Here is a 15,096-nt window from a genome sequence, read left to right as displayed (position 1 = left end):
GGAGACAGATCATGCAGTCGTATCTCGATTGCGTTATGTTCATAATACACAGCGCTCTGGGCTCAAACATTGTCACACTCAACATACTGGCGCATGTTGTTAACGGAAATAAATTCTTCGGTTTTTTCCCCTTTTTTGTTTCTACTAATATGTAGTCACATTTTCTATTTTATTTTTCAATGACATTTAATTAGGTAAAGATTATTGAGTAGGGAAAGTTATAAAAAATTATAGCCATATTACTCAAGCGAGAGCAAGGATGTGAAATACACAGATCGGAAAACTAGAAGTGACAGGGTCATTAGAAACAGGCTTAAAATCATATCATAAACTTTTGTCTTCTGTTGGCAGGAGTCGAGCTTCGGTAGCATAACTACGAATCACTCAAGTTTACCAACATGTCTCTTGGTAAAGACAGACTTGTCTCCATTTACCGTGAGAACCAACTTTTTCGGTTAAGAGATGACTTTTGAATCCTATCAGTACCACATTCCGTACATGCTGAAACTGAATAAAAACAGCATCAGTTTACTTGAGACACAATTCATCTTTCAGCAAGGGCTCCACTTATCTGCTACAGAGGTTTCCATTTGGTTTCTAGATGCATTCATATCATGTTCATTGTTTGCAAGTTTTTTTTTACGCGGTTTTTTTTGCGCGGTATTTTTTTACGCGGATTTTGAAATGTACGCGGTTTTCATTTACGCGGATTTTGAAATTTACGCGGTTTTCATTTGCGCGGATTTTGAAATTTAGGCGGTTTTCATTTACGCGGTTTTTGAAATTTACGCGGTTTTCATTTACGCGGATTTTGGAATTTACGCGGTATCCATCAACGAGGTTCCCTTTAACGCGGATTCTTAAATTTAAGTGGTCTTCATTTACGCGGATTTTGAAATTTACGCGGTTTTCATTTACGCGGATTTTGAAATTTACGCGGTTTTCATTTACGCGGATTTTGAAATTTGCGCGGTTTTCATTTACGCGGATTTTGAAATTTACGCGGTTTTCATTTACGCGGCCTGTATCCCCCGCGTAAAAAAAACCTGAGTGTACTTTAGAGCACACTGACATTTTACTAAACTGTGCATCAATTATGTTTTGATTCTGATGCATTTATTCGACACAGTTCGTGATAGAATAACCGCCACGAGCTGTGTCGAATAAATGCATCTGCAATATAATATAATTGATACACAATATCAGAAATGATACATCAGTGGGGCACGAATTTGAGCATTGTATACTAAACGATTATCTCGGTCGAAAAAATGCAACTTGATAGGTTTATGCATAGGTTTATGCAAAAATATTTTATCGCTTTCCGATTTTATCAATTCCACATCCGCGTCATCTCAACTATACCCGTGATTGCTGCCTCGTGACTCACTAACCGGCCCAACCTTTCCAATTACTCAACCAAAATACTATATGACAAAAAAAAACTCCTACCGAGTGCAGCTTAACGAATCACACTATCCCTCCCCGCCCACCACCGCCACCGCTGACAACTTCATTAGGCTCGACAGAATATTCTCCAAATCTGCATCTGTTGTTCCTAATACTCCATATGTATACCCGTCTGTCCGTCCATCCGCACGCGACATACCACCCCGCAATCAAATCGACCTTAGCCCCACAGCAGGGCACGAGGGGGCAACCAACTGCCGCGCGAATGCACAATCAGAGTTCAATGAGATTCGCAAAAGTGCACACACACACATTTTTTTCTCGCCTACAAACTGGTTTGATTCTGAGTAAGCGACCGACCGGCCGGGAAAGGCGGACAGGATGCGCAGGTGGAGGGGTGCTATTTTTATGCATCACAACACACAGCATCGACGACGATTGTGTAGCACATACGCCCAACACCTCGCTAGGAACCAGAAACGAGCAAAAAAACCATGTCTCACCAATCGGTTTTGTGTCGTACAGATATTGGACGCCCGCCGGTTTCGGTGTGGCTGTTAATGTTGCTGGTGATGGTGAGGCTGTTGTTGTTGTTGTTGCTGGTCGAGTTCACCACCGTGTCACGGTGAACTGAACGCGACGTTTAATGATTTGTAAATATAAAGTTGTTTCTTTTATATTTCCAGCTGTTCGTGAGACCACGGAAGGAGAGACTTGCAGAAGCGGGGGTGGTTCATGATTTGCATACCATCGGTCAATCACCGCGAATAAAATCCATCTTGTCATTCATTCTATATGTAAGGTATGGTAGAAATACCCCAGCAGCAGAGGTAGGAATATGTGTGTTTTCGCTTCCCCGCAACGAAATGTGAATGGCTTACCGTGGTTTCCAACTCTATAGGGCGCGCTCAGGAAGTTTTGTTTTCACATTTAGTTGTGTGGCGAGAATTACCGCTGTCTGGGACTCTTATTGGCACTCTGGCTTTGGAGAATTATTATAATGTGAAGGCGGAGGAGAAAGATGTGATAAGTGGTGATTGCGTGATAAAATGTTTAAAGTTTTCCTTTGTTCGAGCGGAATTCTACTCTATACGTGGGCAAATATTGATGTTGATAATGTTGGTTCGGTGAAATATCGGTTTTCGCGGTGGACGATGACTTCAATGTCTCGCGCAAGCTCTAATCGAATCTGCCGCAGGGCTACATATCACTGACGGAGGAGTCTACTCCGCTTACCGAGAGCGAGCGCAATATGTACTATTTATAACCAATAATTCATACCTTACTCTGTGTTCCCACGCGCGAAAACGTGTTCTGAGCGCTTGTTCCGCCGTAAATGGTTCGTGTACTAAATAAATAATTCCAGCTGATATTTTCACTGTCCGCCACCCAGCCAGCCCCACACACACACCATCCCAACTGGGTTCGAGCCATTTTCAAATTGCTTATTCACCTTTGCCGAGAGTTTATTCGTTGATTTTGATTACCGTCATTTCAGAGTCATTTTAAATTTATTTCAAAGCGCCACATCGATCGCCGTCCTACCTCCTTGGCCTGCCTATGTACGGGCGCAACTTTATCCGAGGACGGAGAGTGAGATACATGATTAGGCGCTCGACCGTTGGCAGAAAGTTCTCTCAGCATATCTGACTCATTTGACAAATATGCAAGAGTGCGGTTGACTTTCTTCTCGTGTGAAATATTAGTCTATCTCTTTTCCCTCTTTTTGTAAGATAAATCACTACACGATTCGATGCATGTATTGAATGTATATCGATGTTTACTATTATGTCGAAGGCCATTTTCTTCTGGACGCATTTTTATTACGAACCTTATTCATCGCTTACAATTAGAAATCGGCCAACTATTTTGTGGCTTGGGAAAGTTGGCTTTCGATATTGTTTTATCCATACCGTCAGCCAAAACGTTAGCAGTAGAAAAGATTTCTTTGTTTGCTTTCTAGTTGGAGCTGCTACCATTAATATATTTATTTATTTATTTATTTATTTATTTATTTATTTATTTATTTATTTATTTATTTATTTATTTATTTATTTATTTATTTATTTATTTATTTATTTATTTATTTATTTATTTATTTATTTATTTATTTATTTATTTATTTATTTATTTATTTATTTATTTACTTATTTATTTATTTATTTATTTATTTATTTCGTCAATCGATGTAGACTACAGATTTCCTTAATTACTTATGTGTATACTTCGTGAATTTAGTATAAGTGAAGCAATTTCGGCTTTTACAGAATCATCCTCTTACGCGTTAGAAATTCTTTTGTGTATAAAATATAGTTTTAGTTTCAGTTTAGACATTGTAAAATCCATTGCGTCGCAATAGTGATTATAAATAGACATCATTCGATTTATGGGGCTATATTTTGCATAGTTTGTGCGAAAAGGAGTTATTGAAAATATACTTCGATTTCGTAGCTGTCGTGAAGGTGCATAAAAGTTCAATTTGGATAAAATTTCAGCTGAATCGATACGATGCGAAACGATATTATTAATGAATGAGAGCATTGCAAATTCGCGACGCTCCTTTAATGTTTGAATATTGATAAGCAAACAGCGTGCTTCATAAGATCATTCCATCCTAATTTACGAAGGGCAAATAATAAAAACTGTTTTTGTACCGATTCTATTCGTTCTTTATGTCTGCTTGAAAAAGGGCACCAAATAATACTGCAATATTCCAATATCGACCCAACATATGCAATATATAATATTTTTATTGTATAAGGATCTTCAAAATGATAGCTAAAGCGTTTTATAAAACTGAGCATGTGTAAAATTGTGTTATAATGATCAATAAAATTTAACTTTGAATCTAATATAACACCTAAATCCCTAATTCTTTCACATTTTACTACAGTCTGATTTCCTAAGGTAATCTCAACATTCGGTGTTTGTCGTTTTCGACTAAATGTTATTGAATTACACTTTTTCACGTTCAGTTGTAAGAGACTTTTTTGACACCACATGTGAAAAATTTGTATTTCGTTTTGAAATGTATTAATATCCTCGGCATTTCTTATCTCCAAATAAAGTTTCATATCGTCCGCATAAATTAGTATTTTCAGTTTTTTGAGAATGAAGGAGATATCGTTAACGTATAAAATAAACAATAGAGGGTCTAAATGAGAGCCTTGTGGAACTCCTGAGGTGACTTTAATTGGATTAGATTGCTTTCCTTTAAATTTAATTATTTGCTGACGTTCGGAGAGATATGATTCTAACCATGTAAGTAGCCCAGGCTCAATGCCGATCTTTGTCAAGTAACATTGGGATGTCAAAGCAAACAAATGCTTTACTAAAGTCTGTATAAAGTGCCTCCACGTAGTTTCCATTATCCATTGCAATCAGTGTATAATTAATAAATTCTAGTAAGTTTGTTGAGGTCGAACGACCTTTGAAGAAGCCATGCTGGAGGTTGGAAATTCTGTTTTTTTATTTGAAGAAATATTTTTTCGTTAATGATTGATTCGAAAAGTTTCGGAATACAAGGAGATTATGGCTATCCCACGATAATTACGTACGTCGGATTTTTTGCCAGATTTATATATAGGCACTAAAAAAGATTTTTTCCATATTTTAGGGAACTGTCCAGATTGCAAAGACATATTAAACAGCCAGAACAATGGGGCAGTTAACTCGGTTGCTAGGTTTTTCATAAATAATGGTGGGATTCCATCAGGGCCAGAACCTTTTGATACATCTAAATGTTTTAGAGAATTGAAAATGTCTTCCACTCTGACATGATTGACACTAATATCCAAAGGAAAATCGGGAAGAAAAGCGAAGTAATCGCGATCACGGTCTTGTTCAGAAAAAGTAGTATATATTTCTTGGAAGAATGTTGCAAATAGGTTGCAGGTTTCTTCCGAGCTATCACGTACGTTGTCATCCAAGTGCATTGTTGATGGGAAATTGTCTGATTTTAATTTAGTTTTGACGTAGTTGAAAAAATTCTTTGGACAAGATTTGATCTGCTGTTCCGTTTTTGAGTTATAATCCGCAAGTGCAGAATCTATGGCATTATTTAGTTTATCGCAAATGTCAAAATATTTTTCCAAGTGCTCATTATTTTGGTTTTTCTTATATAGCTTATGGGCTTTTTGCTTCCTATTTTTCAAACTCTTTATTTGTCTATTATACCAAACGGGATGCTTCGAGTTGCCGTGTCGTCTTTTTTTGTTGATAGGCACCTCTTCATGAATTATCTTGAAAATAATTTTGTAAAATACGTCCACAGCGGTTACAATATTTCCTTCATTTCTAAGGCTATTTTGCCAGTCGACACTACTTAGCTTCCGCCTGATATTGTCATAATTGGCTTTATGATATTCAAAGACTTCCTCAAAGTCACAATCGCTGGGTTTTTGAATTTCACGAATGAATAAGGAAAATTCAATAGCAGTATGAAATGCTTCATTTTTCCACAAAGGAGTTAGAGATTCAGATACACAGAAGTCTTCCTGAATGTTTGTAAATAAAAGATCAAGATAGCAATTCTGTCGATTTTTTACGTGATTTATTTGATTTAGTCCTATGCTAGCAGTTTTGTCGAAAATATACTGCAATGTTTCGTTTTCTCCCACGACTGGGATTAAAATATGTTCGTTTTCAGAGTCCGGAATAAAATCTTCGTTGCGTTGGTTAAAGTCTCCGTAAATGTGAACTTTAACCTCGGCTGGGAGTTCAGATAAAATTTGTTCAGCAATTTGGAAAAAAGCTTCGTATGATGTTATATTAGCATGCTCTGGTGGGAAATATACAGAGGCAAAAACATGCATTTCGCCGGCAATGTTTGATTTAACCCACACATGTTCAAATTCCTTAAACTTCACTGTGACTAGAATTTCTGAATTAAATTGAGCCGAAATACCCACAAAAACTCCCCCGCCAGACTTCTTTTGAGATTCATGAAGATTTCGGTCGTCTCTGAATACGTTAAAACCACTGCCGAAAATTTCTTCACTTTTTACGCTATCATCCCAGCTAGTTTCAGTTCCTAATATAACCAAAAATGACGAACCTAATATACGTTTATGAATTTCTGCCATTTTGGCCGGATTTTATAGTTGATAGATGTGGTATGAACTGTTTCATGGATACTATTTCTCAGCAAATATCCCTTAAAATGTGATTGAATTTCAATTTCAGTACGTGATTGAATTTAGTATTGAAAGTACTCCAAATTACCTCTTATACAAGGTCGCCAATGAACGAATACTTTTTATAGTTAAGTAAAAAGTTGTCTAAAAGTAATAGTAAGTATACGCACTAAATTTTGATCTGCCGAATCCCAGCTTTTTTCGCAACTTCAACCGAGTTTTACACAGTCGAGCACTCAGTTAACATAGCTTTTACCGTGAACTCAGTAGAAGTGATGTTTGTTTTGCTGAAACTCGGAAAATATATCGCTGAAATTCAGTAAATTGAAGCCCCATTGTTGAACTATCTGTTGAAAAAAATTTACTAACTGTTCAGCTGTGTGGAAATCACCGAACTGAAACTGTGTGTAGTGATACCCCCTTAAAAAAAATTAAGGAACTAACAATTTTTTCTGCTTGTTTGTTGAAGTCACTTTTTCATAAAAACGTCACCGAAATACTTTTAATACTTGCGTAACTTATATCTCACAATCGACATCAAAACAAATCAGTGTGTCCAGGAAAGTTTTGTAATCCGCTGCTGTCTGGAATAAACCTAAATGATGGAAACGCATCGTCTAAACAAAATGCTAATAAAAAACTCAAAAACACGTCAAAAAACCTTAATTGGATCCTTTTGAAACCAGTTTAGTATTATCGCACCGTAACGCGGGTGGCATCGTGAAAACTATCGAATAGGAATTGCCAATAGCCGAAAGTAGCATCTGATGTTACTCCAAATATAGATGGCTGAAGACTAAGGCTAGTTGAAACCTAGACTCACTGTTGTCCATTCAAACACGGAAGACAGAAAGAACTGAGTTCATTTAAAAAGTTATTAGCATTTTATTTGAGTGATTTGGCACTAATGCACAAATCCAAAAGTTACCCACTTTAGAAATTGCGTAAATGATGACCGGTTAGACCACAATTTGGAACAGAGTACCAGGGAAGCATGGGGAACATGTGGCTTTGTGATGTGCAAAGCTTATTAAAGAATTTACAAAATACGCTTTTAAAAGACGGTAATGTAGGGGAATATCCCCGGTTGTGAGCCGACACCGCTATTTTTGAGATATGCCTTTTGCTAGCACTGTGGAACTTGGCACAGCGTCACTTCCTTGCATAAGCTAGTTCTTGAATACACTTCTATCCGAATATATGTATCTATCCACATTTTCAGTGCTAAATACAGTCAGCCGAAAAGTGATTTTAGTGATTGATATTTTCCCGTAAAATCGTCAGAAGACGATGAGTAAAAAATGCATAAACTAAGTAAGATTAAAGGTGAAAATTATCACATAAAAAAAAATTTTGTGAAATAATTGAGTGGGAGAAAAATGTGCTCTAAAGTGTTCTCATTCCCAGTTGGGGGACACTTTTTCTACCCGGTTGTGGGTTACCTTAAAAAATCATTACATGGCGTTTGTAGCATTCAAGTTAATTTAATCTCAGTCCAGCTATTTTCGTGGTTTTCCCGTTGTTGTTACTTTACAAGTGGGCCATCGCAAAAGGGTATGTCGAAAAGCGATCAAAGCGGGGTAGAAACCCCATGTACGGTAGTATTTTGACTTCTCCCGAGAACATTACCGAATTGAAGACGAATATGGCAGCAAATGCGAAATCTCTGAACAAAAGACCAAATAAATCAGCGAAGAAAACGCCGCAGGGGAGGTTAGGGATAGAAGTTCTGTATTAGAGATGAGTGGGTATTTTACATGTGTCCATTGAAATTCTAACTTGGATGTGTCGGATAATTAAAAAGTGTGGAAGATTTATTCAATACCATATTTCTTCTTAATAGAAGTTCAAAATATTAATAAAGAATCTTAAACTATGAAACTGTATTAATTCTATTTCAGCCTAGATTTTCCTAGGTGGCCCACAAGCGGTGACAAAATGTTTTTGACATAAAATATCTAATAGCTTTTCTATTTGTAGGTGAAACAGTATACATACTTTGGTGGAAAGTGAGTTTTGAATGGTACATGGGAAACAAATTTTATGATAAAAAAAACCCGGCGTAACACTGGTAATACTCCCTTAAAATAAATGAAAAGAATCCATTCAATATGCTCAAAATTAAAACAATTCTAAACTTCTAAAGAGGGATATTAAAATATTAATTTCATCATCATCATGGCCGCCCAATCAGGGTGATCCGAATCATGTATTCCAAACTTCCAAGTTACTCCATCATATGCCGACATTCTCCAGTCTCCTAGAACGTCCGCAGCACGTGCAGCTTCCTCGACTGTACACAGCCAGCGAGTGCGGGGTTTGCTCCAAAGTCAACGATCTCCCTATTTAACATAACTTTAACGGGTCTCTCTTCCAGTGTTCGCGCTACATGTCTAGTCAGCTATTATCAAACCTACGAGAATGTTTTTTTCGTTGGGTCATGCATCCGTACCATTTTCTATTGTATTGCCGAATATTGAACGCACAATTCTTCTCTCAAATAAACCGAGCACTCAATAGTCTGTTTCTGTTAACGTTAATGCCTAATAGCCGTACAGAGAAACAGGGCGTATCAGTGAATTGTATAGAGTAAGTTTTGTGCGCGTCTGTAAACTACAGGACCTTAGTTGAGCACTCAAACTATACGATGATCTATTCGCAGTTGCCACACACCTTTTTACCTTACGACTAATCTCATATTATTATCTCATCACTAGTGTTCCAAAATATAGAAATTCGTCGACAATCGTTACCTCGGAACCAACACCGTTCGGACTGCCTCGCTTCATACTAGCTACCACATACTTTGTCTTACCAGAGTTTACAATCAGCTTGATTCTACCAGTCTTCCTTTAAAAGGTCAAAATGCCTCTTCTACTGATCTGCGATCAACGCCAATAACATCGGTGTCGTGTGCGAAGCCCAGAAGCATGTGTGATCCTGTGACGATGATTCTGAGTATTCATACATTAAATGCGCTCCGTTACAGCTGGAACATGTTTATTTACGCAACCCGTACTCTTATGAGCAAATTCTCCACAATTGAAGCAGAGCAACACGTTAACTATTACGTACCCAACCCCCAATTTTAAAATAATGGTTTTTAGTCGCGTTCCAACCAAATTTGATGCGGTTTTTTGGAAACGATTACAAAATTTGTCCAGCTTTAGAAACCGAGGCCACCCTTCCGGATATATTATTGGGAGTGTTACCACCCTTTCCGAAAAGCAAAAAACTTTCATAGCGGTCTTCAAACCAGCCTTGCGATGCACAAAACATTATGATTTTGTAAAACAAATGCATTGACCAACATTCTAAGGGTTTTTGGTCGAATTGGCCACAACTTGGGGCGTTCCGGGAACCTGGTTCCTCCGGCAAACAGGACACTTTCCGACTGATAATAAAACCCGTCTTGCGGGATGTCAAACTTTAAAATTTTGCGAAGCAAGTGCACTGGAGACCATTTTGAGGGTTTTTGGTCAAATCAGAAACATCCCTGGATCTTCCGGTAACCTGGTTCCTTCGGTAAAAGGGACGATTTTCGACTGTTTGCAAAACCCGTCTTGCAGCACTTCGAACCTCATGATTTTACAAAACAAGCGCACTGAGATATTTTGAGAGCCAATGGCCACACTCCAGAGTATTTCGGGGACCAGGTTCCTCCGGTAAAGTGGACACTTTGGACCCTTTTTGACATTTTGAGGGTTTTTGTTCTAATTAGCCACAATCCGGGGTATTCCGGAAACCTGGTTCCTCCGGCAAAGAGGGCAATTTTCGACTGGCTGCAAAACCCGTGTTGCGGAACGTCAAATTTCAAAATTGCTAAGCAAGTTCACTGAAGGATATTTTGGGGGTAGTTGGTCTCATTGACCACACCCTGGAATATTCTGGGAACCTGGCTCCTCCGGAAAAAATGACAATTTTCGTCCAGTTATAAAACGCGTCTTGCGACATGTCAAGCTTTATGACTTTTCAAAACAAGTGCACTGAAGGTCATTTTGAGTTTTTGGGCGCATTGGCCACAAGACGGGGTGGTCCGGAAATCTGCTTATCCCGCAAAAAGAGGACGCTACTCAACCGATTATAAAACCCGTCTTGCGGGGTGCCAAACTTCATAATTTTGCGCAACCAGTAAACTGGAGAACATTTCAGGTTTTTTGGTCAAATTGGATACACCCCGGGATATTCCGGAAATCTGGTCCCCCCGGCAAAGAGGACAATTTTCGACCAATTTTAAAACCCGTCATGCGATGTATCAAATTTCATGATTTTTCATTTATTTTTCCGATCGGTACCGTAAACCGGGGTGACTTTGATCATCGGGGTGACTTTGATCACTCGAAACTTTTTTCGTAGATCGCTTATTAAACCAGAATAGTCTTCCGAATCATTTTAGTTTGAAATGATTTTTACTCTAAACTTATGAAATACTGGCTTGTTATACTTTTTGAATGTTTTGTTCGGTTTTTGGGTACAAAAACTACAAAAAAAACCGAAATTTGCCTTTAACTTATTTTTACGAAGCTTCATAAAGTGTCTATTTTTTATAAAACAAATAAATCTCAGATTTGAGCAAGAGTAATAAATTACAAGCGAGATTTTATTTTCCTTTAGAGTGGGATGTACCAAATTTACTTTTAAGAGTTTGTTTATTTTAAATACAATTTTTTGTGAAACTAGTTGGCAATTATTTCAAATTTTTTTAAGCTTAAACTCGCAACTTTTTTATTGTTCAATATTCTAACGTGTTAAAATGGATGAAACATTTTGTACATTGATAAAGCACTGAAATAAAACAATTTTAGCAGTTTTAAAGGCTTTAAGAATCTTTTATTCTAGTTGGACACAAATTATACGAATTTTGGTTACTAGAATTTTACAAAACATTGAATACTTTGTATAATACCAATTAACATCTATTTAACAATGAGTATCTTTCCAGAATTAGTTTAAACAAACATTTGAATGAAAAACATTGACATCAATAACTTAATGTGGGTGAACATGCAGGTTATCAAAGTCACCCCGGAATACGAAAACGGACATCAAATTGAAATCATTTTTGGAAAAATAGCTGTAAACGGATAATTTTAGGTAAAACCATCCAATCTTGTTCTCCTTACATCAGTACATGGTTTAAAAATATTAAACTTGAAAAAAATGTGTTGCGTCTAAAACTATGCAATGATTAATTCGAAAAGTGATCAATGTCACCCCGGTTTACGGTACCAAAATTTGCACAATTACTAAGGACTACTAAGGAATCAGTAGAACCTGGTGGAGCTAAAAGTCAAAAATTGAACCATGTATATATGAATTCTTGGAAAAACTACTCTTACCGCAATAAATTTCTTCAACAATTTTTTAAAATGTAGTTGGAAATATCTGGAACAACTACATGTGAACATGTGGAATTTAAAAGCTACATTCTCATAGCAGCCGAGATAGTCAATTAGCAAATCGACACGAACGAGTGTCGGGAGAAACGTCTGCTATTTTTCCTGAAGCAACATGGCTAATCCGTGCTGTTTTGGTCGAATTTGGCATTCAGCCATTACGGAAAAATGCCACTGGGATGGTGATGCCCAATAACAAGAAACACGCCAGTGCTCTGCACAATCGAAAACTATCAGGTCCTCTTGACGCGAAACCTGAAGAAAATTTCAAAACTAGCGGGTGGTGAAATCTTTTGAGTTTCAATCATGTTGTTTTTAATGTCATTCTCAATAACATTACTGAGGACACCAACCAAGAGTTGATAATACATTATACCTGCTAGGGAGATCACCAGAATTATTTTTTCAAAAGATGAACTGTATTATGATATACAAATTCTTAGAAAATACTACCTTCTACTTTCTGAAAAATATGCGATCATAGCACACAAGTTGGTTATTCTTGTCGAACAGTGTAATGAACTGCTATGGTCAAAAGAGGGAGATTTCATACATTCCATTCCAGACGGGCTAGATTTCTTTGAAGTATACTGGTAACGCAACGCAAAACCAAGCTCATCATCAAAGTTAAAAGTTCTGTGTTTGAAACATATTTGGATCACTGTGTGGTTATCAGGGCATTGGAAAAAGCACTTATTTTTGACATCTCAAAGGACCTCCATCCCTTTCATATTGTGACAAATATTAAGGTAAATTTAGATGCCAAATTTCACATCATTTGAACTATTTTAGACCCCCGTCTACTTCGCTTAAAGTTTTTGACATTGGCACTATGGGAAAATAAGAGGAAACAACTTATTAAATGAAGTAGCACTCGAAAAATTATAATTTTTACCTTTTTAGGGAAAAATTCCTAGCATTGTAATGAAAGTATCTTCGTTTCCTAAAAAATAGGGGAGGCTGAAGTTTGGGGGGTTATTCAAAAAATTCCGTATTTTTAAAAACCATTCTTCTCTATACTGCAAATCATGCAGTTATTGCAGTTTTTCTAATGTGAAAAAATTCTTAGAAATCGAAAGGGACCTTTGCGACCTCTGTCCGCTCAAAATGCATGAATATTTTGTGATTTTGTGAACTATTTAACGAGCACGAATGGTTAGTCGTGACTATTATACTGGGAATCATGAATCAGTTCACGTATTCATGAATAATATTTTATGATTTTGTGAACAATTTCACGAGTACGGATATTGAATCGGGAAAAATATATTAGGAATTATGAATCAGTTTAAAAGGATTAAATCGATTCATGAATAAAATCCCGAGTTTCGTGACATAGTCCACGAAAAAACATCCCGACTGTTTTTTTTTTATTTTGATTATAGAGGTTTTTACCTTAGGGTCAGTCGCCTCGTTTCGGGTTAGAGAAATATCTTTTGGGAAAAATCTCTAACCCTATGTGCGGGGTTGGCAATCGAACCCAGGTAAGCTGCAGGCAATCGATTTACCAACTACGCTTCGTTCGTCCCCCAGACTGTTTTGATTTTGTGAACTAATTCACAACTACGAAAACCAGATCATGATCAAGATGTAATAAATAATGAACTAGGTCATGTATAATCGGATTCTGAATAATGTTTCTAAATCTATGAATAAAATCACGGTCAACCGTTGGTTTTACGAATAATGAAAATAAAGTTGTGATCTAGTTCACATACAGAAAATCGCTTCGATAATGACATGGCGGAAACCGTCACAGAAGTACACAAAACAAAACAAATATCTCCAATCATAAGACCGTTATGCGGGCGTTACTAAACGGAAATTGAACATAATTATAAAACACATGATTTTTGTTCAAGTGTTTTATAATTATGAAACGTAAAAACGTGATCGTTCCGAAATTCATGGCACTTTGTTCACGATTTTTGTAACAAATATTTTTCATGCAAGAAGGTTAACAAAAAATATAAAATAATTAATTAAGAAGTTCGATAGACGGATTGATAAGTTGTGATAATAATAATATTTTGAACCAGAACCAACTACGCCAAGAATCTTTCTACAACCTCCAGCTAAACACACCCCACACAGGCTTTCACCCCGCTACAGCACCCCCTTTCTTCAATCGTGTCAAGTGAACATAAAGACGTGTTGCGTTTTTATTATCAGTCGTACGTTAAAATGTCATCTTTGAAGAAACTTCACAACCGCACAGCACAGCCCAGCACAACCCACACACAAAATGCGCGTTTGTTCAGTTCATATACATCTTTCTCATTTTTCTCATGTGCCTTTATCTTTCTTGCACTCTTGTGCTCCCCCGCGCAGAGGTTAAGATGAGATTGCACAAACAAACATCGGCACACACACGCGCACAGCAAACAAAACGACAAGCGCAACAGTAACCGAACGCCGCCGCCGGTGCGCTTCTTTTTGCGCGTGGAAGGGTTTGGGAGGCGAGAACCCGCTGCGGGATGTCAAACCATCATACCGACAACGATCGACGTTGCATTAAAAAAAAGTATGTAAATGATGTTGATGAGCTGTTTGATTTGCGCTGTTGCCGGGCGTGTGCGTGTGTGTGTGTTTGTGCGTTCGTTTGATAGGGCGGGAGCGAGCGGGAGTTGGAGTGGAAAAGATGAATGAACTCGAGATCAAAATAAAAATATGCAAAGGAAGGAAAAAAATGGAACGAATTTCGCCAAGTGTCATATAGCAGATGGTTTGAACTGCGTGAAATGTGACAATAATGAGATGGGCCTGTAGGCAAACTGCTTGTTAAAAACGAAAAGTGTTTGAGGGTAGAAAATGTGATAATGATGAAATCATATGAGAGACTTTGATTGTTCTCAAGTGACGAACCTCAGCATTTTTCGAACTGATCACAACATCTGGTAACATTGAACGGGTGGTACAGTGGTGTGACAATAGTCACCTTTTCGCAATCGTTCGAACACGCCAGGGGAATTCCGAATTGTGATGATAAATGGAATTGGCATGCGATGAACTTCTGGTGGTTTTCCTTATCGTCGTTAGACTTACGCGTGGGATCGCGTGAAATTATGTTCACAATTTCCGATGTAAAATTAAGTGATCGTTTGTAATTCCAGTCACGATAATAAATGCGTCAACTTACTCACGAGAAGTTACTT

The 15,096-nt window shown here is 37.4% G+C and overlaps 1 protein-coding gene across 3 annotated transcripts in view; it reads right to left on the bottom strand.

The window, feature by feature from the left end:
• Nucleotides 1-15,096, bottom strand: part of LOC131683449 (probable serine/threonine-protein kinase DDB_G0282963) — a 709,953-nt gene that overhangs the window by 204,630 nt on the left and 490,227 nt on the right. The window lies entirely within an intron of this gene.

Source organism: Topomyia yanbarensis, chromosome 2 (genome assembly GCF_030247195.1).
Source record: "Topomyia yanbarensis strain Yona2022 chromosome 2, ASM3024719v1, whole genome shotgun sequence".
Lineage (NCBI taxonomy): Eukaryota > Metazoa > Arthropoda > Insecta > Diptera > Culicidae > Topomyia > Topomyia yanbarensis.
Note: the sequence above shows the minus strand (reverse complement) of the source record. Positions and strands in the feature narration are given on the sequence as shown.